The 18,887-nt window shown below is 42.2% G+C and overlaps 1 long non-coding RNA gene and 1 other non-coding gene across 4 annotated transcripts in view; one reads left to right on the top strand and one right to left on the bottom strand.

The window, feature by feature from the left end:
* The window catches only part of LOC125454160 (uncharacterized), a 157,672-nt gene that overhangs the window by 31,389 nt on the left and 107,396 nt on the right, over positions 1–18,887 (top strand). The gene's annotated exons all lie outside the window — the stretch shown is intronic.
* On the bottom strand, positions 2,766–2,869 carry LOC125454528 (U6 spliceosomal RNA). Its single transcript, XR_007248016.1, has one exon. It is a non-coding gene; the product is annotated as a U6 spliceosomal RNA (small nuclear RNA).

Genomic DNA, 18,887 nt, shown 5'->3' with positions numbered 1-18,887 from the left:
ATAGTGGGTGAGAAGATGGGGTTACAGTTAGATGTCCATGGAGACAGGGTAGGTAGTTAATTAGGTGACTTTGGTAAGATGCAGCAAGATATCTTGTTCGACTTTGTGGCCAAAATCCTCTCCAAAAAATTCAATGCATCAAGGACTTAGCTAAAAAAAACTGTAAGGTTTAGCCCTTTTTTTTAGAAGTAGGGTTGGTAACAAGGTTATTGCTTTTGATTTCAATTAAGTGATCATGGACCTCTTTCTTGAACTACTTGTCCACGTTGTGAAAAAAAATCGTACGGTACCATTAGCCAGGAGGTTTGTAGACTTTGACCCAATGATAGTGAAATAATGATAGGGTCCGTGGCTGCCCGAGTGTCTGTCAGGATTACAGCAGATTGAAGTCAAACACCAGCACTGAGATGGGATTTCCAGAAGCTCACTGATATGTTAGTAACCTATTGCAAACAGAAACCTAAATTATTTGGGATGCAATGCAAGTACCAGCCCCGTGAAATACTGCCTGTCATTTGGGGAGAAAATTTATTGGTTTCCCACGGACTAATCATAGGAGCCTGATTGAAAAAATAGGAAATTTCAGCACTACTAAAAATGTAAAGAAAAATTTTTGATGGTTTCTTAATCATAAGAAGCAAGGAATTCAATGGATTCAACTATAAATTGTGACAGCAATTTTATTGACTTTTATTTAGTCTACAGATGTTTACGCTCAGCTGCTATTGCAGCTAAAATAAAGAGTAAATATCAACATCAGGGCAGCAGATGAATTTAATGATATCTTGGCTATAGCTCAGCATGTGTGTTTGTATAGCTGTTCCAAGCTAAATAATTAACTGTAGCTTAATTCGAATCATGGAAAATAAAAGAGGCATTGTTAGTGTTAGATTTAAATTCTACGAGTGTCAGTTATCACAGATGGCTTTCCATCTACAGGACAACATAAAAAATGATTTGTCAACAGAATCAAAGATCACTAATATTGAGTTTATTGCCAACTGTTGCTTCTGACATTTGCGCATGCAGCAGGCATGTGGGAATATCTCCACCTCCAAAATCTCTTGGTATCAATAATAGATAAAAAGAAAATTACCATTGGGTAAATGACCAATGAGGAGAGCTGCCTGCTCACCTGTTATCATAACAAAGAGACCAGGACTACATAATGGCAGAGCAGTTCTAGTCAGGGTGTGACTTAAGACTGTGGCAATATTGGAAATTCACCTGAATTGAAGAAGTGGAACGAATGCCAGTCATAATGACATCACCAATTAAGAAATAGAAGCAGAAGTAGAACTTGCAGGGTCTCAAATCTACACTGCCATTTCATAAGATTCAGGTTGATCTGTCCTTGGCTTCAACTCCTCTTTCATACATGCTCCTCATAGCCCTCAACTCTTCGATATTTACCTCCTCATTGGGAAGGTGACAGCCGAGTGGTATTATCACTGGATTGGTAATCTAATGACCAAGGTTACGTTCTGGGAACCTAGTTTCAAATCCAGCCATGTCAGATGGTGGAACTTGAATTCAATAACAATCTGGAATTAGGACTCTAATGATGACCATGAATCCATTGCTGACTGTTGAAAAAGTCCATCTGGTTCATTAATGCCCTTGAGGGAAGAAGAATGCCATCCTTTCTTGGTTTGCCACCATGTGACTCCAGAGCTTGAATGGTGGAACAGACTTGATGGGTCAAATGGCCTTGTTTCTGCTCCTATGTCTTTTGGTCAATATTGCTTTCTCAACTGCCCTGTGGGCAATTAGGGATTGGCAATAAATGCTGATCTATCCAGTGACACACACAGCCTGTGAATGAATTTAAAAAATCACCTTCAGTGATATAACCTCTTCAGTTCTCTAGGGGGAGAATTCTAGATATTCCGGGAGGAAAAAAAATCCTTTACATCCGAGTTTTAAATGCATGTACTTTTTCTGTAACCATATCCCCAAGTTCGAGATTGCTCACAATTGAAAATATCTTCTTAACATCCACCATGTTGTGGATATACCAGGTTAGGCAGTGGTAAGTTTCAATAAGATCACCCTCTCATTTTTCTAAACTTTAATGATAAAAGCCCAACGTTTTAGATGTTCATGATAAGTCAACCTCTCCATTTCCGGAAGCAGCCTACTGAATCTCTTTTGAGCTGCCTCCAATGCTGATTCATGCTTTTTCAAATACAGGGACCAAACATATACCCAATACTCCAGATGCTATCATTGATAACTGTAAAACACCATCTGGTTTACTAACGCGTTTTAAAATAAAATTGCTATCCCTACCTCAACTGGCCTACACGTGACTCTAGACCCAGCAATGTGGGGTGACTCTTAGACGTCCTCTGAAATGGTCGAGCAAGCCACTCATTGCTTTTTTATTAACCTGTTTTCCTTATCAACCTGTTCAGAGATGATATTACACACTTCTGAGGCAGGTAGAACTTAAACCTGGACCTCTCCGGTCCATGATCGGGATGTTACCACTGTGCCACAACAGGGTCCCCTCCTCCATAGAGACCGGAGCCTTAATTCAGCACATTAGACTGCTTGGCCACACTACCTAAAACTACTCATTCTGTTCTTTTTGAAGAAGGCTCGATTTTCCAACTAATGTCTGTCATTGTGGATCATGTACACAAGGATTGTAATAATGAATGTTGAAACAGAAAGGAACTACTTATTTTGCTGAAACCAGGGATGGAACCAGCAACCTTTAAATCTTCAGCCTAATGGTCTTTCAACTGAACTAGTTTGGTTAAAACATGGAATGCTTCATGAATTTGTGTGTCATTCTTACACAGGAATCATGCTAATCTCCTTATTATTCCAATTTTGGTATACGTACTGCCAAAGTGAGCACACTTTCAGGGAAATTAGAGATTGACAACACATGCTGGCCTTATTAGCCACTCTCATATCTGATGAATAAGAAGAAGTTGTTAGCAAAAATACAGATACATAGATTAAAAATAAGTAAAATTTAAGTAGGAGATAGCAAGAACTGCAGATGCTGGAAGTCAGAATTGATACAGTGTGGAGGTGGAGGAACACAGCTGGTCAAGCAGCATCAGAGGAGCAGGAAAGTCCACGTTTCAGGTTGGGACCTTTCATCAGACCCTTCAAGAGTCCTGACCCAAAACATTGACTTTCCTGCTCCTCTGATGCTGCCTGACCTGCTGTGTTCTTCGATCTCCACACTGTAATAAAATTTAAGCATGAAGATTAGTCTCTAATATTGCTGTAGCCATGTCTTGTTTGAAAATTCTCTTTTTTATTATTAGAATTAGTTAACTTCATCAAGGTAGAATTCAGTAGCTGTGATGACCTGTGTAATAAAATCATAAGACCATAAGAAATAGGGACAGAAGTAGATTCCTCAAGCCTGCTCCATCTTTCAATAAGATTGTGGCTGATTTGACATTCCTCACATCCATTTTCCCATGTTTTTCCTGTGCCCTTGTTACCCTCACTGATCAAGAACGTATCTATCTCAGTCTCAAACATGCACAAGGAAGCTGTTCCTGCAGACCGCTGTGGAAATGAATTCCAAAGATGCACAACACTTCTGAAAGAAAAAAATTCTCCTAATTTCTGCCTTAAATTAGCAGCCCTTTATTCTGAGACTACGCCCATTGGCCCTAGACTCTTCCTTGAGGGGAAACATCCTCTCAGTACTTACTTTGACAAGCCTCTTAAGAATCCTATATGTTTCAAAGAGATCACCTCTCAATCTCCTAAACTCAATTGGGTAGAGCCCCAGAGATAATGGGAACTACAGATGCTGGAGAATCCAAGACAACAAAATGTGAGGCTGGATGAACACAGCAGGCCAAGCAGCATCTCAGGAGCACAAAAGCTGACGTTTCGGGCCTAGCGTCTAGGCCCGAAACGTCAGCTTTTGTGCTCCTGAGATGCTGCTTGGCCTGCTGTGTTCATCCAGCCTCACATTTTGTTGTCTTGGGTAGAGCCCCAATCTGTTTAGCCTTTGCTAATAGGACAATTACGATACACCAGGGAACATCCTGATGAACCTTCTCTGAACTGCCTCAAATGAAATAATATATTAAATAAGAGGACCAAAACTGCTCACAATGCTCCAGATGCGGTCTCACCAGCACTTCATACATTCACAATAAGACTTCCCTCTTATACTCCAACCTCTTTGAAAGAGGGTCTGACTTTTCATTAGCTTTCCTGATTACCAGCTGCACCTGTCTATTAACTTATTGTGTTTCATGCGCAAGTACGTCCAAGTCCCTTTGAGTTGCAAATTTCTACAGTCTTTCGCCATTTAAATAACCCTCTGTCTTTTGCTCTCCCTTCCAAAGTGAACAGCTTCACATTTTTTCACATTATGCTCTCATTGCTAACATTTTGCCCACTTAGTTTACCTTGTAATAGCTCCCTGTAAGTTGCTTGTATCCTTCTCACAATCTGCCTTTCCATCTATTCTTGTGTCATCTGCAAATTTGGCTCCAGCACATTGACTTCCTTAATTTAATTCATTAATATACATTGTAAACAATTATCCTGGCACTGATCCCTGTGGAGCCCCACTGATCAGAAGTTACCAACCTAAAAAGGAGCTGCTTATCCCCACTTGCTGTTTCCTAACCGTTAGCTAATTATTTATCCATGCCAATATACTACCTCCAGTAGTGTACTCTGTGGACTGTGGACTCTTAATGGTTTAACCTTTTGTGAGGTACCTTGTTAAATACCTTCTAGAAGTCAAAATGCAGTGCATCGGCTGGTTTCCCTCTATTCACTGGCGTTGAGACTTCCTCAAAAATCTAATAAATAAGTCCGATACAATTTCTCTTTCATGACACCATGCTGACTCTGCCTGATCAGACTACAATTTTCCAAATGTTCTGCTATTCCTTTCAAAATTGATTGCAATACGTTTCCAACAGTAGACGTTAGGCTAATTGGCCTGTAGTTGCCTGCCTTTTGCCTCCTTCCCTTTTTGAATAAGGGTGTCATATTGGCAGTTTTCCATCCTCTGGTACATCTCCAGAATCCAAATAATTTTAGAAAATTACAGCAAATTCATCTATTAACACTGTAGCTACTTCTTTAAGGACCCTAGGCTGCAAGCCATCTGGGCCAGGGACTTATTTGCCCTTAGCCCCATTGGTTTGTCTAATATTACTTCTTTAGTGATGGTGATGATACTTAATTCATCCCCATATTCTTTCGTATTAACAGGATGTTTGAAGTATCTTTTACCATGAAGACTGATGAAAATCTGTATAATTCCAGCCATTTCCTTTCTCTCTATAACTGCCTCCTCAGATTCATTTTCGAAGGGACCTATGTTCATTTACATGTCTTTCTTCCTTTATAAATATTTAAAGAAATTTTTATTGTCAATTTTTATGTTCCACATCAGTTTGCCCTTGAAATTTATTTTTGTTTAATATAAGAATAATTTAGATGAGAGAACTAAATGTAATATCTCAAAGTTTGTGGATGACTCAAAGCTGCATGAAAAGGTGAATAGTGAGGAGGATGCAGAAATGCTTCAGTATGATTTGGACAAGTTGGGTGCATTAGCAAATGCATGGTATTTGAACTATAACGTGGATAAAAGTGAAGATATCCATTTTGATAGCAAAAACTGGAAGGCAGATTATTTGCTGAATGGGAAGGTTCAGTGGGGCCTGGGTGTCTTTGTACACGTGCTGCTGAAAGCTGTATTGCAGGCAGTGAAGAAGGCAAATGGTATGTTGGCCTACTTAATGAGAAGAGTTGAGTAAAGGAACAGGGATGTTTTCCTGCAATTGCACAGGGCTTTGGTTAGACCACACAGGAAATATTGTGTGTAATATTGTTCTCCTTGTCTCAGGAAAAATATTCTGGCTATGGAGAGAGTGCAATGAAGATTTACTAGACTGATCCTGGGATGGCAGAATTGACGTATAACGAGAGACAGAATCCGTTAGAACTGTATTCACTGGAGCTTAGAAGAATGAGGAGGATCTCATTCAAGCCTATACAATTCTGTGAGGCCTTGGTAGAGTAATCATAAGAAGGATGTTGCCGATGATTGGAGTCCAGAGCAGGGATCTTAGTCAAAGGAAAGGTGGTAGGCCATTTAGGACTGATATGAGGAGAAATTTCTTCACCTAGAGAGTGGTGAGCCTGTGGACTTTTTTTGCCATGGAAAGTGGTTGAGGCCAAAATGTTGAATGTTTTCAAAAAAGGAGGTAGACATTGTTCATAGAGCTAAAGGGATCACAGTGCATGGGGCGAACAGGATACTGAAGTTGATGATCAGGTATGATCCTCATGGACGGTAGAGCAGGCTCAAAGGGCCAACTACTGCTTTTCCTATTCCCTATGCTTCAATGTTTATGATGCAATGAGTGCTTCAGGATGTTTCTGTTGTACTCTCTGGAGGAAATGTTTGCTCGCGGACAGATCTTTATATGTATTGAATTTTAAAATGGCCATGTTCCAAGCTGTTGAGAAGGGTTTCCATCTTACCAAAATAAACGTAATTATTAAGTTTTACTAAAACATCTTTGTTGTTTGTGCCTGTACAGTAGAGGAAATGCTCTAGATTTAGCTTTTTATAAGAATTCTCTGCTGTACTATACTCAGTGGTATTTTACATGTGCTAGTGCAAAAGTGAGGAATATGTACTGTCCCTGTACTGTGGTTGCAGCAGTTGGCAGAATTTACCCGTTTTGTGCAGTGAAGTTATCTCATCCTTTAGTTCACAGTGAAGGTGAGGAAACAGCATTGGTCACTGAAGATTCTTTGTGGAATTGGTCTCCAGTACTGCATTCCCTTTTACTCCAACCTCCCTTTTCTAGAATCCTATCCTGATCTGTGTGAACTTTCTTCATACTGGCAGTCATGTTCACTTCCCAGATGAAGCCATACAAGGTCACACATATCTGATAGCATCTTGTTTCAGCGTATTCCTGACACCCAAAAGTCTAGCTGAAATGATTGTACTCATGTTTTAGTCAAATGTACGAAACCTATAAATCTCTGTAGAGTTGTAAACCTCTAAAATATGTACAGACAGAAGAAGTAATCAAGCAACTAGCCTATAAATGCTCAATTCTTTACAGCATCCCTATTGATGGAGTTCTGGAAATGTTTGGACTTATGATGGTTAAATCAGGGCATTTGCAATAATGTCGAGTTGGAAAATGGAATGTCAAATAAGCCCTGTACACCTGCATTCCGCATGGAGATGGCCTCAAGGCCCTCCGCTTCTTCCTGTCCCGCAGGCCCGACCAGTCCCCCTCCACCGACACTCTCATCCGCCTAGCTGAACTCATCCTCACACTCAACAACTTCTCTTTTGACTCCTCCCACTTCCTACAGACTAAGGGGGTGGCCATGGGCCCCAGCTATGCCTGCCTCTTTGTAGGTTACGTGGAACAGTCCCTCTTCCGCACCTACACAGGCCCCAAAACCCACCTCTTCCTCCGGTACATTGATGACTGTATCGGCGCCGCCTCTTGCTCCCCAGAGGAGCTCGAACAGTTCATCCACTTCACCAACACCTTCCACCCCAACCTTCAGTTCACCTGGGCCATCTCCAGCACATCCCTCACCTTCCTGGACCTCTCAGTCTCCATCTCAGGCAACCAGCTTGTAACTGATGTCCATTTCAAGCCCACCGACTCCCACAGCTACCTAGAATACACCTCCTCGCACCCACCCTCCTGCAAAAATTCCATCCCCTATTCCCAATTCCTCCGCCTCCGCCGCATCTGCTCCCACGATAAGACATTCCACTCCCGCACATCCCAGATGTCCAGGTTCTTCAAGGACCGCAACTTTCCCCCCACAGTGATCGAGAACGCCCTTGACCGCGTCTCCCGTATTTCCCGCGACACATCCCTCACACCCCGCCCCCGCCACAACCGCCCTAAGAGGATCCCCCTCGTTCTCACACACCACCCTACCAACCTCCGGATACAACGCATCATCCTCCGACACTTCCGCCATTTACAATCCAACCCCACCACCCAAGACATTTTTCCATCCCCTCCCCTGTCTGCTTTCCGGAGAGACCACTCTCTCCGTGACTCCCTTGTTCGCTCCACACTGCCCTCCAACCCCACCACACCCGGCACCTTCCCCTGCAACCGCAGGAAATGCTACACTTGTCCCCACACCTCCTCCCTCACCCCTATCCCAGGCCCCAAGATGACATTCCACATTAAGCAGAGGTTCACCTGCACATCTGCCAATGTGGTATACTGCATCCACTGTACCCGGTGTGGCTTCCTCTACATTGGGGAAACCAAGCGGAGGCTTGGGGACCGCTTTGCAGAACACCTCCGCTCAGTTCGCAACAAACAACTGCACCTCCCAGTCGCAAACCATTTCCACTCCCCCTCCCATTCTCTAGATGACATGTCCATCATGGGCCTCCTGCACTGCCACAATGATGCCACCCGAAGGTTGCAGGAACAGCAACTCATATTCCGCCTGGGAACCCTGCAGCCATATGGTATCAATGTGGACTTCACCAGTTTCAAAATCTCCCCTTCCCCTACTGCATCCCTAAACCAGCCTAGTTCGTCCCCTCCCCCACTGCACCACACAACCAGCCCAGCTCTTCCCCCCCACCCACTGCATCCCAAAACCAGTCCAACCTGTCTCTGCCTCCCTAACCTGTTCTTCCTCTCACCCATCCCTTCCTCCCAGCCCAAGCCACACCCCCAGCTACCTACTAACCTCATCCCACCTCCTTGACCTGTCCGTCTTCCTTGGACTGACCTATCCCCTCCCTACCTCCCCACCTATACTCTCTCCACCTATCTTCTTTACTCTCCATCTTTGGTCCGCCTCCCCCTCTCTCCCTATTTATTCCAGCTCCCTCTCCCCATCCCCCTCTCTGGTGAAGGGTCTAGGCCCGAAACGTCAGCTTTTGTGCTCCTGAGATGCTGCTTGGCCTGCTGTGTTCATCCAGCCTCACATTTTATTATCTTGGAATTCTCCAGCATCTGCAGTTCCCATTATCTCTGTCAAATAAGCACTTTCATTTGCATTTTCAGCCATGTCATCATCTTTCTGCTCTGCATCCTGATGCCAATTGTTTGGTTCTCACGAACCCCTTATCAAGGTAACTATCCAGTAGACTTGCACATGTGCAATGCAGACCCCTCACTGCATGAATTTCACCACCTTTCTATGACATTGGAGTGGGGAAAGGGGAGCAGGTAAAATAGGAAGCCAACTGGGATTGTTCCCAATACAGTCCTCCCTCTGAGGAGGTTTATTGAGTGGCAGGGAGAGTTGATATTCAGCTACTTGCACAAAGGAGGCAAGTGATTAATGGCCCAATAAATCGGATATTCCTGGAATGTTGATATTTTGCCAATGGTGAAGTAACCTGTGGCCAATAGGAAGCCTTGTTGCATAGGTCGCAGTATACTGGCAGCAAGTGGCACTCCCACATCCTCATTGCTACTGCTGATGAGATTTCCCCTTTGTGCTATGTTACTGACTACTTGGCCCATTTATAAACAAAATCACTGTGCACATTTCTGGATGCAGTGGGGGTAATCTCACATTCCACTTAGCAGGGGTCGCATCAGTCTATTCCCTAATGAAGCCAACAGCCTGAAAGTCTGTCCTGCCATCTTTAATGTGACCCCTCCCCTGGCAATCACTTCTTATATGTCCTCTTCATGGCAACATTTCAGGGGATATCCTACCTCCTGGTTGACTGTGCCTCCCAGCTGGAGGCCAATCCCACAATGGGACCTCCACCACTTTGGCAAAATATCATCCCATATTTGAATCTTTTTGTCTTATGTTGTATCTAAAAGTACTCAAACTTGGAGCCAGTAAGGGAAAAGCACTTCGACTGATGTAATGCTTCTTGTTAGCTGAAAATTACATGAATGAACAATGGTACAATTTTTCTAACGACTGCTGATGATTATTCTATTGTATCCATTATCCATTACCATGCTTCCCACTTTTAATATTAACAGCCAATGATGTGAAGCAGGAACAGACAACTTACTGCTGTGCTCAGTTATATATTGCTTATCACGTGAATGTGTTAATATTTAATTTCATTAAAATTCCCATTGACATTTGGTTTGAATTGTTGATGCCATTTATAAATACTTAATTCCAGATGCCACAATTCCAAATTTCTTTTTGCCAGGTGGCTTGCTTATTACATTGTTGTGAACATCTGGCTAAAGCCTGTTTTGTGTGAGTTATTTGCTGGAGTCCTTTTCTTTGTTTTGTTGTCAGGTACAATGGACGAGGAAGTAGCACACAGCCAGTTCTGTTTTAATTTTACCTTTCTTTTGTTTGCAGAATTAAACATTCTGCATAAGGCTCCTGTGACTTTCCTCTCCATATATCGAACAGTATCAGTCATCTGTCAAATGTCTTTACTTATCTGTCTCTTGGTTCATGGAGTTTTACATTTGATGGCTAAAAAAAAATTCCTCTGGCATGATTTAGCATCATAAAGAACCAGAGACCTCTAGCTCCTGCATCCATTTTAAACATGACAATGTGCCAGATGTGACCTCAGAATAGTCCATGGGCACAAATAATTGGTATAAGTTTCTACTTAGCCGGCTTTAGGTTTCATGTGTTTCGATTCAGAAATAATGTGGAGGTGCCAGTGTTCGACTTTGGTGGTCAAGGTTAGAAGTCACACAACAGCAGGTTATAGTCCAAAAGGTTTTTTTTTAAATCACAAGCTTTTGGAGTGCTGCCCATTCATCAGGTGAAGTGAAGAAAAACATATAGGTACAGAATTTATGGGAAGAGAGATCAGTGGGCAGAGGGATCAAAAGATCATACAAATGGAATGAACGGATCGTTGAGTAGTAAGTCTCTGCTGGTGATCAAAAGTGTTAAAATAGTGTCAACAGCTGAATAGCAAGTGAGGTGGATAACTGATAATCCAATTAATTGAGGCAGGGAGATACTTACAAAAAAATTTAAAATAAGGTGGTGCTGGAGACAAATCAAAGGGCTGGAATAACATGATAAGTGTAAGAGATGCATAGTGAGGGTCTAACCAAAATAACAAGGCATCCAAACTGGACAAACTAAGTAAGGTAGAGAGATCATAACAAGTTAACAAGGTGATGGGAGTTAAAACAGAACAGTAAGGAAGATTTTACAAATATTGAACAGGATAGCTGGGTCACATGTAGCGTGACAAGAGCCCACAATCACGATTGAGATCATTTTTATAAATGCGGAACTTGGGTATCAGTTTCTGCTCTGCAGTTCTGAGTTGTTGTGTATTTCAAAGCCCACTTTAGAACATAGAACATAGAACATAGAACAGTACAGCACAGAACAGGCCCTTCAGCCCACAATGTTGTGCCGACCATTGATCCTCATGGATGCACCCTCAAATTTCTGTGACCATATGCATGTCCAGCAGTCTCTTAAATGACCCCAATGACCTTGCTTCCACAACTGCTGCTGGCAACGCATTCCATGCTCTCACAACTCTGCAGGAAGCTTTCCTGAAGATCGGAGGCTGAGTGCTCTAGACTGCTGAAGTGTTCCCTGAATGGAAGGGAACATTCCTGTCTGGCGATTCTTGTGTGGTGTCCATTCATCCATTACAATTGTGTCTGCATGGTCTCACCAATATAGCATGCTTCGGGGCACCCTTGCCTAGAGGGCATGAGGTGGACAACATTGGCCGAGTCACATGAGTATCTTTGTGCACATGGTGGATGGTGTTCCCACGTGTGATGGTTGTATCCATGTCAGAGATCTTGCAGAGGTTCCCATGGCTGGGTTGAGTAGTGTTTTGCTCAATGTTGTCCTGAAGGCTGTGTAGTTTGCTGCGAATGATGATCACTTTAAGGTTTGTCTGTTATTTGAAAGTGAAAAGTGGGGGCAAAGGGATAATCTTAGCAAGATCTTTGTCATCATCAATGACATGTTGAAGGCTGCAAAGAACGTGGTGTAGTTTCTGCAGTCCGGGGAAGCACTGGATGATGAAGGGTACTCAATCAGTCATGTCCTGTCTCTATCTTCCAAGGAGATCGTGTGTTTTTCGCTGTGTCAAGTTGGAACTGACAATCGATGAGTTGAGTAGAGTATCCCATTCTTAGGAGGGTGTCTTCCAGCATCTTTAACAGTCTGTTGCAGACCTGTGTACAAGCAGGGCTTGTCCATAGGCTGTGGCTTCTTCAACATGTTTACGGTGGAAACTATGGAAGTGCAGCATCGTGAGGTTATCCATGGGCTTGTGGTAGAGTGAGGCACTGAGATGTCATCCTTGATGGAGACGCATGTATCCAAGAATGGGATTGATTCTGAAGAGTCGTCCACGTTAAGTTTGATGGTAGGATAAAATTTGTTGATACAGTTGTGCAATCGTTTCAGTGATTCTTCGCCATGAGTCCAAAGGAAGAAAATGTTGATCAATGTATCTGGTGTATAGCGTTCATTGGAGGTCCTGTCCAACAAAGAACTTGCTTGAACTTGTGCATGAAAATGTTTGCATATTGGGGTGAAAATTTGATCCCCATGGGTGTTCCATGTGTCTGGATGAGGAACTGGTTGTCAAACGTGAAGTCATTGTGCTCAGGGATGAAGTGGCTGAATTGTAAGATGGTGTCTGGAAATTGAGATTTGTTGGTGTTGAGCACTGAGGCTGTTGCAGCAATGCCGTCATCATGGGGTAGCTGGTGTAGAGTGCTGAAGCATCCATAGTGACGAGAAATGTGCTTGGTTCGACTGGTCTCTGTGTGCTGAGTTTCTGTAAGAAGTCTGTAGTGTCATGACGGAAGCCGGGCGTTTCTTAGACAATAGGTTTCAAGATGCCCTCGACATAGCCAGACAGGTTCTCAGACAAGATCTCATTGCCTGAAACGACGGGATGTCTTATAACTATAACTATAAAAGTAACTACCAGTTCAACTTTATGAAGATAAAGGATAGGTTTCTTGCACAACTAGTGCTAAAATGTCAAAAATAAAAGATCAGGCATAAAGCACGTTATAAAGTAAATATAAATGTAGCTCTACTATTGTTATGGGTCTGGCTTGCTTGGAGGTTTACTTTTTAAAGTGAAGGTGTTGAAACTCAAAGTCAGGTTCAACAGCTGTGATGATGGCGTCTGTTATCGAATGGGTGAAGGTTTCGTTTGAAATTGAGCTCGCTGAGCAATTTCGGGGGGCGAATGTATGCCACTCTTCTTTCCCGGTTCTGCTGACACCTCATTTGTAAACTGCCTGCATTCTTTTACAGCAAAACATGTGCGCCTTCCCCTGTACCTCCTTCCAGCAGGGAGAAGATCCAACTCTCATGCTCCCAGTTAGTTCAGCTGAGAATAGAATCCAAAGCTGATTTCACTGGTCCTTCTGAGATCTCTGTATTCAATAGCTGTTTGCAGCTAGACTTTCAAATGGTTCAAAACTTTAAAGTGGCTGTTAGCTTACACTGTTAAATCCTGCTTCTATATTAGGTATTGGGTTAGTCCAGACAATTAACTATCTTAGATATGAAATTGAATGACGTTCATTGTTTTTGGTTTTTGGTGAGATAGGCAGAGATACTCACATTGCTATTTTCAAAGAGTTGTCTCTACCTTTGAAAATGTTATTTGAATTTCAAAAGATCTCTTGCGACTCTTCAGTTTTCTAACCTCCACCTGTGTGGTCAAGCTGTTCCAGTTCTTTTACAACACAGTGTGGAAAATTGCCCATTTGTGCCATATATATAAAGCGCAGGACAAATGCTATCCAGTCAAATACTGCCCCATATGTCTACTCTCGAGCATCAGTGAAATGATGGAAGATGTCATCAACAGAGCAAGCAAACAACATTTGATTAGCAATAATATGCTCAGTAATACCCAGTTTGACTTCTAAGAGAGCCACTCAGCTCTTGACCTCATCACTGCCTTGGTTCAAATGAGGACAAAAGACCAGAATTCAAGAGGTGAGGTAAGTGTGACTGCCCTTGACATCAAGATTGCATTTGACTAAATGAGGCATCAAGGACTTCGAACAAAACTGAAGCCAACAGGAATCAGGGAAAATTCCCCATTAGTTGGAATCATACCTAGCATATAGGAAGATGATTGTGATTGTTGGAGATCGGTCATTTCAGTTTCAGGTCATCTCTGTAGATGTTCTTAGGCCCAACCACCGTCAGTTGTTTCAACAATAACTTTCCTTGAATAATAAGTTCAGAAATGGGGATGTTTGCTGATGATTGCACAATGTACACCATCATTTGTGACCCCTCAGATACTGAAACTTGTTCAATTGCTGCAAGGCCTTGACATTCAATGGTGTTACCAGCATTGAATCTCTGAGCTCCCTGCAATCAACATCTTGGGGGTTACTATTGACCAGTAACTGATTTGGATTCATCATATAAATGCATTGGCCATAACAGGAAGTCAGAGGCTATGAATCCTGCACTGAGTAACTCAGCTCCCGACTCATCCTCAAGGCATAATCAAGAGTGTGATGGAATATTCCCACTTATCTGGATAGATGCAGCTCCAACTGCATCCAAGAAGCTTGACACCATGCTATGATGCACAGCAGAAATTTACTAAGGCTCCTTCGACTCAACCTTCCTAACCCACGACCCCTTCCATCTTTAAGGATCAGTGCAGCAGATACATGAGAACACCGTTGTCTGCACTTTCCCCTTCAAACCACTCACCATCATGACTTGGAAATATATTGACATTCCTTCATTATTATTTGTTCAAAATTTTGAAACTTCTTCCCTAATGATATAGTGGGTCTACTGACAGGGTGTGAACTACAGTGGTTCAAGAACTGGAACTCACCACTAACTTCTCAAGGGTAACTGGCATGGGCAATAAATGTCAGCCCAGTTAGTGATGCCCATATCCCTTTAAAGAATAAAAACAGACAAAAAATACAACTGAGCAGCCTGCAACATCCGTTAATTGCCAAAAGAAAATCAGACAATGTTTTGTTTAAGATCCCCACAGCGACCAGTCCTGAGATGAAGAGATAACAAGGTGTAGAACTGGATGAACACAGCAGGCCAAGCAGCATCATAGGAGCAGGAAAGCTGATGTTTTGGGCCTAGACCCTTCAGGCCCTGTTCATCCAGGTCTACACCTTGTTATCTCAGATTCTCCAGCATCTGCAGTTTCTACTATCTCTGAAACAATCTAGTCCTTATATGAATTCTTCTTTTATGTTCTCATATTCATGGCTTTCTCCTCACTGATATAAATCATAAATAAATCAGTCAACACACTCTCCAGGTTGTTGGGTGCCCTTATTAAACTTTGCACACTTAACAATGGTGTTTTTGCTAAGATTGAAGTTGACATTGAGTACTTTAATTACTTCATATGCAGCAGTTTCCTTGTTGACCCTTTAACTAGGTTATTGTCTGCACAACTGATCTGCTCCTTGCTGAGCTTTGTGGCTAGTCCCAGTGTGGTGCAGTTCCTTGCAAATTCCCAGCTCCAGTTCAGTCACATTGTTACATGATGGCAATAGCTTCTTCATTCTATGCTGTTTTTTTTGCTGCTCTTCACATATGATTATTGGCTCCACTTTCCTGTGATCCATTGACCTGCTGCCATCTGAAACTATAGTTGGGCCAGAAGGGAGATTGTTAAAAGTGCAGAAGTCTTTTGATATAGATTCAACTATTAGACTTGTTTACAACACAATAAATGTAAACTAATGGGGTCAAGACTTCGTTTCTGTCACACAGCTACTAGAGAGAACAATCTCCTTATGTCATGGAATGTGGCATCACTTCCCAGTGATGCTGTAGACCACCTTATTGACATGTATTTATACACGTACATCCAGTGGCATTCCCCCCCACCCCCGCCACCTGGAAGCTGTCCCCACATTATTTCGAAAAGGCCTAATGGGGCTTATACCAAAGCATAGGTTTAATGCTTGAAAGTCAAAGAAATGGAATGGTGACCAATATTCTCTCTCTGCCAGGTGGCAGTGCAGCTTCTGTGAGGGTGCACAAACAGCAATCAGTGTGCTGCTATTGCCATACACAGACCTCAGAGATTGGTGCAGAAGAAGAAAATAGTTGGAACGCTGGTAGCTATGTGCACAATTGCAAATGGGCCCAGTGACACAGTTACTGATGACAGCTGTCCCTAAGCCCAAACGAATTTGTACATCCTTGGTCACCAAATTATGCACTGAGTAGTTGGCATCACTGTCTGTGTATGTGCAGATGGCCCTACTCAGGCTGAATTTCCACATGTCCAGGGAAGCCTGGCACTGAGAATCTGGGAGTGGCGCAAAAGCTGGTAAAGTAGTGCCAGTTATTGATCCGTGCAGCTAGGCAGCTCCTCATTGTGAATGACAGAGAGAGATAGCAGCTCTGGGCTGAATTTCAACTTGGCAGGAAAGCTGGCAGCACTAAGGTCTGGCACACAGCAACCGTTGCTTCAGTAAACAGCATTAGGCTGGTAGGAAGGCAGCTGCATTCATAATTTGGCAGTGATATGGCGCTCCTGGTGGAGTTTTTTTGCCTGCATGCATTTTACATCATCTAGAGGTGGCATTCCTTTGAGACATTGCCAGAAAAAGTAGCTCAGGGAATTCTTTACCTCAAAAAGAATTGGTCCTCTGTTTCCATGGAGAAAATCTTGTGGATAATTTTCTTCAGACGGATTCAGGCCTCAGGTTTCCCCTTATATGGCAGAGAAATGTTTCTCTACATTCTGAATCCTCATAAGGGTCAGAGCTCCAAGTGCTATTCAGGATCCAGGGTGCCTGTTCTATGTACTCTGATTATACCACATTTTGTGATGGATACAAAAGAAGGCATGCGATGATAATAATTTTATATTTAACTCTCTAAATAATGAAAAACTTACTATCTAAACCAAGATAACAAATGAGAAATATTGGCTGTCCAAAGAAAATTAGCAGTCCATCTCCACGGACCATCAAATGTCTCATACAAGAACTGTAAGTAATTAAAAAGATTCATGAAATATTAGCCTTTATATTTAGAAAATTAGAATAAAACATTGTTTATTGTCATGTGTACTCTCGTGCGGAAGTAGAGGATTATAGTGAAAAGCTTGCAACGCTGCACAAAATACCCAGGTACAGAGCATAAATACAAAATGAAGAGATAAACGGAAAGATAAAAGGGGTAAAAAACATTACATTACTTTTCTTTTGCTGTTCATAGTATAAGTTATAAAAATGAAAGTGAAGTTAAAAAGATAAACATAACAGTCTTTCATTAGATCAGCTCAGAGAGCTTCCACACATGGTCTACCCAGGCTCACAAGCCACTGACTGCCTGTTCCGATCTCCAGTCTGACAACCTACTGCCTCACAGCACCAGAGATCTGGGTTCAATTCCAGCCTCGGGTGACTATTGTGCGTGGAGTTTGCACATTCTCCCCATGCCTGCGTGGGTTTCCTCCAGGTGCTCTGGTTTCCTCCCACAGTCCAAAGACGTGCAGTCAGGTGGATTGGCCATGTTAAATTGCTCATAGTGTTCAGGGATGTGCAGACTAGGTGGATTACCTATAGGGAATGCAGGGTTAATAGAGATAATAGGAACTGCAGATGCTGGAGAATCCGATGTAACAAGGTATAGAGCTGGATGAACACAGCAGGCCAAGCAACATCTTAGGAGCAGATGCAGGGATAGGGTGGATCTGGGTGGGATGCTCTTTGGAGGATCAATGTGGAATTGATGGGCCGAATGGTCTGCTTCCACACTGTATGGCTTTTATCCTATGAATTATAATTAGAGTCAGACCTTTCAGGAGAAAAACGAAGAAACACTTCACATGTTAAGTATGGTAGATATTTCAAACTATTTTTTCTAAATGGTAATAGTTGCCTAAATAAATTCTGAATTTGATGCATAAGATTGATGGAGTTTTCTAACCAGAGATGTTAAGGGATATGTGGCAACAGTGGGTCTATAGAGCTAGGCTGTAGATCTGACATGATTTTATCAAATGGCTGAACAAGCATGAAGTTCTAATAGTCTCCCACTGTTCCTTTATTTCTGTTCACAATTATTGCTAAACATCTTTCATGTTCTCAAAGGATATTTTTATATCCAATGAGTGTTGCATATGTCTATTATGATAAGACCTGATACATGCTTTAGAAACAACATACTTAAATGTTGGTCATATTTTAGCTTCTACTTCAATTCCATATGCTGATCCCAATTATTTATTTTGCTATCTCACAAAGCCAGGGACCTAGGGACTGCCAGGGACCAGGGACCTTTACAATTCAATTAAAAGCGAGGACATTTGAAAGTTTATTTTTCTTACTTCCTGAGCTTGCTGCCTATATGAATACTTTGACAAAATTATTTGCTTCGCTTTCCTGCTGCTTAACATTTGCAGCTCCTCTTGTCTTGGCACTTGATTCAAACTGTCCTTGGGGAAGAGCAAGTCCATATTACCAAGACTGCTCATTCTTGACCGACAGCTTCCTTGATATCATTGGCAAGCAGTGTTGTTTCACACAAAACCTCAAAATCCAGCCAGTTTTTTTTTATTGCTGATAACATACTCCATTTGAAATCATATCCCGTGAAGCCTTTTCGTTTTATCTCATCGAACATACCCTCATTCCTGAATGCGACTTTTCTGTTGATAGTCATACCAAGTGAAGGAAAAAGTCCTCTCCAAATGGGGATGAGAAGTTTTGTTATTCACCTAAGACTTGACTCATATAAAACTTCATGACTTTGTTCCCAGCTCTTTTAAGGAATGAAATATCCCTCCAACCAGGTTCAATTTTTTTAAGCGGTCCAACAAGTCAGCACTCACTGAATGAGGCAGCAATTTGTTCCATAGGCATGAAATAAAGAACCACTGATAGTAATGATAGAAATGATAGTAAAAGCTTCTTTCAATACGTAAG

The sequence above is a fragment of the Stegostoma tigrinum genome, chromosome 7 (genome assembly GCF_030684315.1).
Source record: "Stegostoma tigrinum isolate sSteTig4 chromosome 7, sSteTig4.hap1, whole genome shotgun sequence".
NCBI lineage: Eukaryota > Metazoa > Chordata > Chondrichthyes > Orectolobiformes > Stegostomatidae > Stegostoma > Stegostoma tigrinum.
This window is presented reverse-complemented; position numbering and strand designations above follow the sequence as displayed.